Genomic DNA, 11,532 nt, shown 5'->3' on the forward strand with positions numbered 1-11,532 from the left:
CTCCATTTATGTTTAATCATTGATAGGTAAAAATGTATCATAACCATTTTGCTTATTATTGTCTGTATTGCATTTGTTTTGTTCTTCCCTTTTTGCTGTGTTTCTCTGCTATTTCATATTGTTTTTACTGCTTTGCTTTGCTTCATTTTTCTGTCTTTTGCCTCTCTCTCATAAGATTTTTCTTCAGGATTAGTTGAAAGCTTATGTAACACCTTGATAATATCTTAATTTTCACTGCATTTGAAAACTACACACTTTAACTCCCCACACTTTTTTTTTCTGTCGATTGTGAGCTCTTCAGCTCAAGGTGAGTGCTCTAGCACTTGAGCCACAGAGCCACTTCCGGTTTTCTGAGTGGTGTATTGGAGATAAGAGTTTCACTAGGCTGGCTTTGAACCGTGATCCTCAGATCTCAGCCTCCTGAGTAGCTAGGATTACAGGCATGAGTCACTGATGCCCACCTAACTCTCCACACCTTATGTTCTTCAGTCAGTTCATTTGTTTTTGCATTGTGTTTCCATTACAAAGTCTGTCTCTTAAGTTTTATATTAGGGTTAAAATAATGTCAGATGTTGGTGGCTCAGGCTTATAATCCTAGCTACTTAGGAGGCTGAGATCAGAGGATTACAGTTCAAAGCCAGACTGGGCAGGAAAGTCTGTGAGACTTTTTTTTTGTTGTTATTGCTGTTGGTTGTGGGGCTTGAACTCAAGGCCTGGGCACTGTCCCTGAGTTCTTTTGCTGAAGGCTAGCACTCTACCACTTTGAACCACAGTGCCACTTCCATATTTTTTTAGTGTTTAATTGGAGATAAAAGCCTCATTGAGACTTTTCTGCTTGGGCTGTCTTTGAACTGTGATCCTCAGATCCCAGCCTCCTGAGTATCTAGGATTACATGCCTGAGCCACCAGCACCTGGCTTGTCTGTGAGACTCATCTCCAATTAACCACACAAAAAACAGAAGCAGAGCTGTGGCTCAAAGTAGTAGAGTAGTAGCCTTGAGCAAAACAACTGAGGGACAATGTCCAGGTCCTAAGTTCAAGCCCCACAACTGACAAAAGGAAAAATATTCCTCTGTTGTCATTAAACTCTTGATGTCACTCTGTACTTGGCTACGTTTGCTTTACTAGATTTATGGTTTAATGTGCTTTCATCTCACTGCTTGCTATGATTTTCCTTCAATAGGACTAACTGAAGACTTGCTAATGAGCCTAGGGCACAAAGCATGCATGTGGAGGTGCAGCTTGTGCACAGTGATGCAGGATGGGTGGCAGGGTAGAAAGCTTTGGACTTTTAGAAACCCAGCCAGCAAAAACTACAGGGGTCTTTGAGGTCAAAAGCTGGGGTTATCTGTAGAGGGATATTGGGGTCCTTTTAATCTCCTTTTTCCATTCAGGGAATGGTGGAATCTTTTACCTCAGGCAAACAATGGCCTACTAGTCAACTGCCTGTTTTTGTAAATAAAGTTTTATTGGAACATAGGTATATCCATTTGCTTACATATTGCCAATTACTGCTTCTGTGCTCCTATGGAAGAGTTGAATAGTTAAAATGGACCACATGGATGGCAAAGCCTCAAGTTTTTACTGTGTGATGTGATGTGTGAGTGTGTGTGTGTGTGTGTGTGTGTGTGTGCATACCAGTCCTGTGGCTTGAATTTAGGGCTTGGGTGCTATCCTTGAGCTTTTCTGATCAAGACTAGCTCTCTACTACTTGAGCCACAGCTCTACTTTCAACTTTATGGTGGTTAATTGGAGATAAGAGTCTCATGGACTTTCCTGCCTGGGCTGGCTTTGAACCACAATCCTGAGATCTCAGTCTTCTGAGTAGTTAGGATTGAAGGTTGAACCACACGTGTTTCACCTGTGTAATTTAGAGAAGCTCTGTTGATCTCTACATCATATGTGGGAATTTCACAAGTTACATTAGCAGTAGTTACTATACCAATGTATAATGTAAATTGATGTTAGGACATTAAACTAAATTTTAGGGAAGAAATATTTACCAATCATTCCTGAATTATATATGCTCTTATGTCATTACTCTCCCAAATGTTGCTGTCTCACCAAAACACACCCCATCCAATGATTATATTCAGTCATATTCGATATTGTGCTGACTTTGAGTAGTATTAAACTATCACTTTTCACAGTTATTAATTTCGCTTTTATTAAAGTTCACTTGTCGAAATAGGAGATAGAACTTATGTGTGACAGTTTATTGCCTTCACTTACAAATTTTAATCATTAGGCTTATGACTGACAGCTCCTGTATTCCTTCTCAAGGCCTCTCAGTTGTTGAGTGGGGAGAAAGGGGGAGCTACTCAATGCTTCCATTAGTCTACTGGGATTTTGTACTCTAAGCAAAGTCTCCAAGATGTTCTGCCACTGTTTAAAGTGCACAGCCAGGCTTGCCTGTCTTTAGCCATTACAAGGCACCGAGGGAAAACCAAAGAAAAACAGAAAACTCTCTATAGACTAAACTGGATCCCCATCAAAATTTACCCATGGTAGCCATAGTCTTATAACTACGTTCTCCAGGAATATAGTTATGGAGTCACAATGATAGACACAAAAATAAAGAATTGCCTCAACAAAGCAAAATTGACTTCTGTAGAAGGGTGTGCCATCTGGCAAGCAAGCACACAGAGCAGGCAGGCTGCTGTCCTATTTATCCCTAATGCAGCAGGCCTCGTACCTCTGCTCTGACTGGCTGAGCTCAGGTTCACAATCCTCTCATGATTGGGTAGTTTGAATAGGCAAAATGTATTTCCAATGTATATTTATTATTATTATTATTATTATTATTATTATTATTATTATTATTATTATTATTTCATTGGTCATGGGGCCTGAAGTCTGAGCCTGGGCACCATTCCTTAGCTCTTCAGCTCAAGGCTAGCCCTCTACCATGTGAGCCACAGCGCCACTTCCAGCTTTTTCTGCTTATGTGGTGCTGAGGAATGGAACCCAGGGCCTCGTGCATGCAAGGCAAGCACTCTACCACTGAGTCACCTTCCCATCCCTCCGATGTATTTTTAATAAGATTAACAGTACACAAGTCATCTCAAAATATACTGGTACTTTCTGTTACTTCTTGAATAGTCTAAAGGGTGTCTTAATTCCATTTTGAAACAAGTTTAAGACAAACCCTTACTTTTCAAAAGTCCTTCCTTATCCCAAATCAGTTCCTCTTTCCTTAACAAGAGCCAAGCCACCAGGCCAAAGCAGGAACATTTTCTTTTGACAAAAGTTATGTTTAATTTACAATGTAATAAAGGTTACAGGTCAAAAGCTACATGTAAAATGTGAAAATGGCCTATTACACAAATGTACAAATCTCTGTACAAAGCTCCTCCCTTGGTCTCTTGTATTAGCCAACATTGCTCCTGAAGCTCTGAGTGAGCAGAGCTCCACCCAGGGGGGAAAGAAGCTCCAAACCAACAGTTAAAACGTCCTTTTAAGAGAAACTAGTTCCTTACAAAGTAAAATCTTTTCTTTTTAAATTTGATCTGTCCCAACCCATCACAGCCTTTAAAAACTGCCTTCATAGCATACTCAAAAAGCAAAATAATGCCTTAGAGTAGCGGACAGTACTTTGGAATCAAATTTTTAAAAAATCAGGCAAGTGGAGTGTTTGAGGTTGGACAAGAAAAACAGGTAAAGGCCAAACAATACTGTAGGTTAAAAAAGTCTAAACCTGTACCAGGACACTGGTCATAGATGAAGGGAAATCAAAATGTTCTTACTCCAATAAGAAGGACAAAAGAGAAAAGCCTCGGTATTGGACCTCCAAACCACCGATCCAAGAAAACATGTTTGAGTTTAAACCTTAGCTTACACCTGAAATCCATGACAACTCCTTTGCTACCTGGAACTTTCCAGGCCATGTCACTTCCCCAGGTCTGGGATTCCATCTGAAGGCATGTGAATCACCCTAGGGAGAAGGAGAGGAGGGGTAGGAAGAGCCAGGGCAGTCTACTTAAAAGTACCCACGAATCCTCTGTCTACACTAAAGCGTTCTCAAGACAGCAGGTGTTTCTGGACTAGTCCAGCCCCACCCGCAGGCTCAGTATTACATGGTTTAAGACCCCAGGAGACATTCTCCAAGACGATACTGCACCATGGAAAATTCCCTCCCTAGTCCATTAGTTCTGTCACCCTTCCACCCCATTTGCACCCAATCAATCCCCCACTTCTGAATGACCAAAAATATCAAATCAGTAAGAAAAGGGTGGGCTTCTTGCCCGGCCACACCTCTTTTGCCTAGTTCTTCTTCTTGGGTTCCTTTACAGCTTCAGGATTATAGACAGCAGGGTTTGGTGTGGGGTTCCTGTTCACCGCTGATGGCACAACGGGAGTCAAGTCCACATCCGGGTATGCCACGGGCAAACCACCAATGAGCGCCGTCCTTTGGATGCCATGGGGCTGGGAGCCTGCTTCACTGTGCATGCAGGGCAAGTCCCAGTAGAGTCCTCTACATGCATCGGCCGCCTGATTCCTCTAGGTCTGGGGAGCCATGGCACTCCACCCACTTCTTCTTTACTGGGACCACTGCCATTGACACCATGTTCTGGAGTGACCAATGGAGGGATCAACATCCTCTGGGGTGATGATTTCATCAGCATCACTGAGCGTCACTTGTGAGTTCTTCTTCCTCCTTTTTGGTCTCTGAATATCCAGGTTTCCCTCCTCAATGGTGAGGGTTGAAATCCGCAAAGCAGGAACTTTTAAGCAACACACTTTGATAGAAAAGACCCACTTGTGTAACTTGTATGGGGAGATGGGGGGGGATGTCTTTAAGAGGTAGAGCTTTGATCTTATAGGATCATAGCCTTCAGAGAAGAAGACTTCTCTGTCTCTTTATCTCTGTCTCTCTGCCCCACCCCCTCCCTGTGTTTGTGTGTATGTGTGTGTGTGAGAGAGAGACAGACAGAGAGACAGACAGAGAGAGAGAGAGAGAGAGAGAGAGAGAGAGAGAGAGAGAGAGAGAGAGAGAGAGAGAGAGAGAGAGAGAGAGGAGAAGACTGACAAGGTGGCCATCCACAAATAAAGAAGATGGTTCTCATCAGACATATATCTTATTAGGAAGTTAATCTTGGACTTTTCTAGCATTCTTTTTTTTTTTTTTTTTTGGGTCCGGTTGTGAGGCCTGAAGTCTGGGCCTGGGCGCTGTCCCTCAGCTCTTCAGCTCAAGGCTAGCGCTCTACCACTTGAGCTACAGTGCCACTTCTGGCTTTTTTCTTTTTGCTTATGTGGTGCTGAGGAATTGAACCCAGGGCCTCATGCATGCAAGGCAAGCACTCTAGCACTGAGCCACCTTCCCAGCCCCCTTTTCTAGCTTTCAAACGCAGCCTGTCTATAGGATTTTGATATGACACCCTAAGTAGACAGATTTGGGTATTGAATAGTCAAGTGACTGTCAAAAACTACCCAAAAGCTGGGAACTATGGCTCATGCCGGTAATCCTAGCTACTCAGGAGGCTAAGATCTGAGGATTGTGGTTCAAAGCCAGCTAGGACAGCAAAGTCTATAAGACTCTTATTCCAATTAACCACTAGAAAATTAGAAGTGGTGCTATAGCTCAATGGTAGAGCACTAGGCTTGAGCAAAAGAGCTCATGGACAGCACTCAGGCCCTGAGTAAAGACCCACAATTGATAAAAACAAAAACAAAAACAAAATACCCCAAAATGTGGAAGTGGTAGAGGCTGGGGTTTTGAGGTACATGCTAGAAATATAGACAAAAGTATGAAGCATATTACTGGAAACTAGAGGAACAGTGCTATCAGGTGATAAACAAGTTAGCTGAACTGTATTCAAGTATTTTGGGGGAAATAGAACTTGCAAGTGATAAAATTATATATTTCGCTGAGGAGATTTATGATCAAATTATTGAAAGTTTGACTTGGTTTCTCCCAACTATCTACAGTAAAATGCATGAAGCTAGACATGACTTGAAGAAGGACTTGAGAAAAAAATAAGAACGTACATATTTGGAAAAATCTACAGTGTATTCATATTATAAATAGGAAAGGAAAGAAAAGAAAGCTTTTTCTAAAGAGGGCATTAAGATTGTATCTGAACAGCCATTTGATAAAAAGAGTGTTAATGGCCATTTGCTGTCTCCTGCCTGTAATCCTAACTACTCATGAGGCTGAGATCTGAGGATTGTGATTCAAAGCTAACTTGGGCAGACAAACCCAAGAGACTCAGCCTCAAGTAACTACTCAAAAAAGCCAAAAGTGTAACTGTGGCTCAAGTGGTAGAGCTCTAGCCTTGAGAAAAAAGCTCAGGGAAGGCCTTGAGCTCAAGCCCTAGAACCACCACCAACAACAACCAAAGTGTAAATGAAGTGGAATTATAGCAAGGAACACACCAGTACTGTGAACTGAAGGAGACAGTGGGTAGTGCATGGGAAGAAGGGAGACTTTGGACTTTAGATTCTCTAAGGACCAGACTTTAGAGCTATTTGACAGCAAAATGACATGAATCTTCCAGGAAGGCAAGTGAGAGATAATTGGGGTGACAGTCCTACTGCAGATTCATGGGTAAAATGGTTTCCTCCTCCTCTTTTTAAAAAAATCAGTCATGGGGCTTGAACTCTGGGCCTGGATGCTGTCCTTGAGCTCTTCAGCTCAAGGCAAGTGCTCTACCACTTGAGCTACAGTGCCACTTATAGTTTTCTGGTAGTTAATTGGAGATAAGGGTCTCACAGACTTTCCTGCCCTGGCTGGCTTTATGCAGTAAAACTTCTTAGTTTCAGGGGTAGAATCACCCTACCTCAGGCCTGAATGAATGACAGCCCTCATGGCAAGTGCTGCTGTAAGGACCCTTGTGGAGAGCTAAAAGTGCAGTCCTGGGGCTTGAACTCAGGGCCTGGGAACTGTCCCTGAGCTTTTTTGCTCAAGGCTAGTGCTCTACCACTTGAGCCACAGTGCCACTTCCAGCTTCTTGGTGGTTCATTGGAAATAAGAGTCTCATGGACTTTTCTCTCCAGGCTGACTTTGAACCCATGATCCTCAGATCTTAGCCTCCCGAGTAGCTAGGAGTACAGATGTGAGCCACCAGTGCCCAGCTTAGAATGTGATAGGAAAGGCACAAGCTGTTCCTTGTTGCTATTGTTCAGATTTTTTTTTCTATTTTTGTTATTGGGTGGCCTCTTTGTATTCAAGGCTAGCACTTTACCACTTGAGCCACAGTGCCACTGATGGCTTTTTCTGTGTATGTGGAATTGAGGAATTGAGCCCAGGGTTTTATGCATGCTAGGCAAGCACTCTGCCACTAAGCATATTCCTCACCCAGAGTTTTTGTCCTTTGGTATATGTGTGGCAGGGGTGGGGAGTTGTTGTATATCTGAGCACTGAATCTAGGGCTTTGTGCATCATAAGCTCTACATCTTGAACCATTCCTCCAACTCTTTTATTTGTCAGTCCCAGGCTTTGAACTCAAAAGGGCCTTGTGCTCTTGTTCAGCTTCCTTGTTCAGCTTGCTTGCTCATAGCTCAACAACCTGGGCCATGCCTCTAGTCTAACTTTTTGGTGATTATTTTGGAGATGGAGTCTTGAAAACCTTTTTTGCTGGGGCTGGCTTTGAACTGTGAACCTCCACATCTTAACCTTCTGAGTAACGAGGAGACACTGGCACCCAGCTCTCTCTGTGTGTGTGTGTGTGTGTGTGTGTGTGTGTGTGTGTGTGTGTGTGTGTGTGTGTGTGTGTGTGTGTGTGTGTGCTTTCTCAGATAGGGTCTAGCTAATAAACTTGGCCTGGGCTACCTTTGAACTCAAAGCCCCTGTCTCCACATTATGAGTAGCTGGGATTACAAGTAAACACCACTATACTTGCCAGATCTTTCTAAGTAAGTTCGCCTTGTGTTCTTTAAAAAATACATTCTTAAGTCATACTGAAAATACATGCCTATTTTATTTATTTATTTTACCAAACCTTTAACATGATCACTGCCCCTTGGGAAGATTTTCGATGAAGCGCTGTGTGGTACCTCATGGCTGTGAGAAGATTATTTCCCACTTCTGGTGAGCACGTTCTTCATCTCTACTTGTTCCATGCACCAGACTTGGTGACTAGGCAGGGTGGTGCAACCCCCAATGAGCTTTCCCTGAGCAGCCTCTCAGGGTCAAGGCCACAAGCTTTGCTTTGCCAGCCAAGTGTAGTTAGCAGCCTGGGGTGACACCTCTTTCTGTCTTCTGGCCTCCTAATGTGCTTTGCATTAAAACGTCCATTGGATTTGCCTTTGAGTCTCTTCTCAGGGGAGCAATAAAAGATGAGCCATTAACATGCCGCCTGTGGGGATATTGTGGATTGAGAAATGACAAGTCTTTCTATTCTGGGCTTCAGGGTGCTTTGCCAACTCAGCCTACAATGCCTAAAAAATTAGGATAGTCCAAGTTCTATTACCATGATCTCTCTTTCTTTTTGGTCGATCATGGGACTTGAACTCTGGGCCTGAGTGCTGTCCCTGAGCTCTTCAGCTCAGTGCAAGGCTTTACCACTTCAGCCATAGTGCCACTTCCAGTTTTCTGGTGGTTCATTGGAGATAAGGGGCCTCACAGACTTTCCTGCCCAGGCTGGCTTTGAACTGTGATCTTCAGATCTCAGCTTCCTGAGTAGCTAGGATTACAGGCCTGAGCTACCGGGGCCTGGCTTTTGTGTTCTCTTTTGGGAACTTGTGCTTCTAGCAAATTCCTTCCCTTGCTCTCAGTTTCTCCCATTGAGTAAAAACAAGCAGTGCATCTCCAAGGAGCACCTTCAACTCTTAATATTCAATGATGAATATTGAAGCAGGACCTTGCTGCCATCTTATACATGGAGCATTCACGGAATACACTGGAATGAGAGGTGAGTCTTTGGCAGTATTTTCTTTGCCAGCTGAAATGATACAAAATACATTTCATGTATAATGATACCCAACCTAAATGGTTCAAACACAGAGTTCCGCCCTTGAGGTGTTAGAGGATAAGTTTTTACTTGTAGAATTCTAATGTAACCTTTTCTCTTGGGCAGAAATGTTGTATGGGGTGTGTGTGCTGTAAATGGGGGTGGGTAATACTGGATTGTCATTAACCAGATAATGAACCCCATCTGCTTTTAATCAGCCCCTTCCTGCTCTCCCAGACCTCTAAACTTTTAATATTCATGGAACCAGATTTGAATTCTGGAAAAAGCTATTCTGGAAAATAATTGGATATTTACTAGGTGAAGAGTGAAATTACGCAGGCGTTTCATAGGGTTTGGTATTTCACAGGTGCCATTTTTCTTTCCAATGTGTTGCATACTTCTGTTTTATAAACCAATATGGATAGTGGCATAAAAGATTGTAGGGTTACATGGCGGTAAGGCCTGGGAATATGTGTGGGAGGGGGTTGGTGGACAGGAAGTGTGTACTTCAATTGGGAACACATCTGAAATACTTGAGTTAGAAGGAGTTAGTAAAGAAAAATTATTTGAAGGCAAAGAATAGCCTTTTCTCTTTTTTTGCCAGTCCTGGGGCTTGAACTCAGGGCCTGGGCTCTATCCTTGAGCTTTAGTGCTCAAAGTTAGGGCTCTACTACCTGACCACAGTTCCACTTAAAAGAAATGCAGACAAATTCATAAAATGGAGTGGGGCATGGGAGAGGAGTTTCCTGTAGAAGTCTGACTCCATACAGGAAAGTAACTCCCCTCTGGGCTTCTGCCAAAGGACTTTGTAGTTAGGAAAGAAGACACAAAGGTATCAGGGAGGTTTTTTTGGTTTTGGTTTTGGTTTTTAAACATCACATCACAGTGCCCTCTAGTGTTGAGGGCAAGAAGTACAGGCTGAGTGCAGGTACACTTGGGAATAAAGTGAAATCCTGGGGATTTCTTTCCTGTGAGCATGTGACACTTCAATTATAAATATCATCATCATCATCACAACCGCCCCCCCCCCAAGTTCCTCCTTTTCTAATCTATCCTTAGTATAGACAGAGCACTTTCCTGGGGGGACTTCTAGATGAAGCTGAAATAGATTGAGTTTGTTTTTTTTTTAATTTTTGACATTAAAACAAAAGAAAATGCATTTCAGAGTAGACATTTTCAACTACGTTGAAATCAACTGCTACCGTTGATTTATAGTCCAATAGCCCTGGTGTTGTTTTACCAGAATCTTTGCTGTTTCTGGCCTTACTAGCTTCTTGTCATCTTCTGTACAATGGCGACCATCTTACTTCCCAGTCATCTTTTCCTTTCCAACCGAAGAATAGGAAAGCTCCCTCTCATGAGTTTTTTTTCCTCCTTTCAATCAGTGGTTCCAGCATGAAGCAGTAGGATGCTTCTGATGGACCATTGATTGGCAGGTGAAATGTTTCTTTCATCGGTGAGGGTCATTTTGGTCACAACTGAGGCTGGATAGGAAAGTATAGCCTCCTCAGTACAAATTGAGCCATAGCTGGGAGACCAAATGAGCCCATCTGCTTATTGATAAAAGTAGCACAGTTAGGGCTCATGAGTCAGACAGAATTACTTAGCAGGACATAATATGTATTCTTAGGGAGAAAATGAGCAGAGTGGAAAGAAGTAGCCCAATCACATAAAAAGCTTTCTTCAGAGGAGTCTTGGATGGCCCCATGTACCATCCAGTCTATTTAATGTTTTTAAAGTACTTACTTGGAGACAAAGATAAAATGGCTTAGCTTTTATAAGTTTATTTATTTATTTATATAACTATCTTCAGTCCCTGGTCTTGAACTTGGGGTCTGGGTGTTGTCCCTGGGCTATTTTGCTCAAGTCTAGTGCTCTACCATATGAGTCACAGCTCCACTTCTGGTTTCCTGGTGGTTTATTGAAGATAAGAGTCTCACAGACTTTTCGGCCTATGCTGGCTTTGAACTGCGATCCTCAGATGTCAGCCTCCTGAATAAGCAGGATTACAGCCATCAGTACCCGGCTAATGGATTGTTTAATGTATTTGTTTGTAATGAAAATCGAACATCCCCCAAACCAGATTGTCTTTGAAATCAGGACTTTTAGACCAATTGTGTGTGTGTGTGTGTGTGTGTGTGTGTGTGTGTGTGTGTGTGTGTGTATGTTTACCAGTTCAGGGGCTTGAATTTTGAATTTAGGGGGTAGGTTCTGTCCTTCAGCTTTTTTTGTTCAAAACTAGTGCTCTACCACTTGAGCCACAGCTCCACAGGTGTCTTTTTGCTAATTAATTGGAGATAAGAGTCTTGTGTTTGTATAAGCTTGCTTTGAATCTTAATGCTCAGATCTCAGCTTTCTTGGAAGCTAGGACTACAGGCATGTGCCACAGGCATCCGGCTCAGACCAATGGCTTTTTGCAGATGAGGAAAGTGAGGCCAATATAGGGGAAAGGACTTGTTAAAGTCACCCAGGAAATTGCTGCTTCTGTGCCAGGAAAGTACACTGCCTGGAGAAGAACTCCGGGAAACTAAGTCATCACCCTAGAACTAAGGCCTCTGATTTGCACAAAGATCAAACCAGAACTGAGGACATCTCAATACTTCTTCTAATTCCAGCTTCTAAAGGTCCCCAGGAAATCCCA

General features: G+C 42.8%; 1 pseudogene; it reads right to left on the reverse strand.

Moving 5' to 3' along the window:
* Positions 1 to 4,212: 4,212 nt before the first annotated feature.
* LOC138839354 (nuclear inhibitor of protein phosphatase 1 pseudogene) lies at positions 4,213 to 4,567 on the reverse strand (annotated as a pseudogene).
* Positions 4,568 to 11,532: the final 6,965 nt, after the last annotated feature.

Source organism: Dipodomys merriami, unplaced genomic scaffold, assembly GCF_024711535.1.
Source record: "Dipodomys merriami isolate MVZ:Mamm:240054 unplaced genomic scaffold, mDipMer1.0.p SCAF_3, whole genome shotgun sequence".
In the NCBI taxonomy this organism is placed as follows: domain Eukaryota; kingdom Metazoa; phylum Chordata; class Mammalia; order Rodentia; family Heteromyidae; genus Dipodomys; species Dipodomys merriami.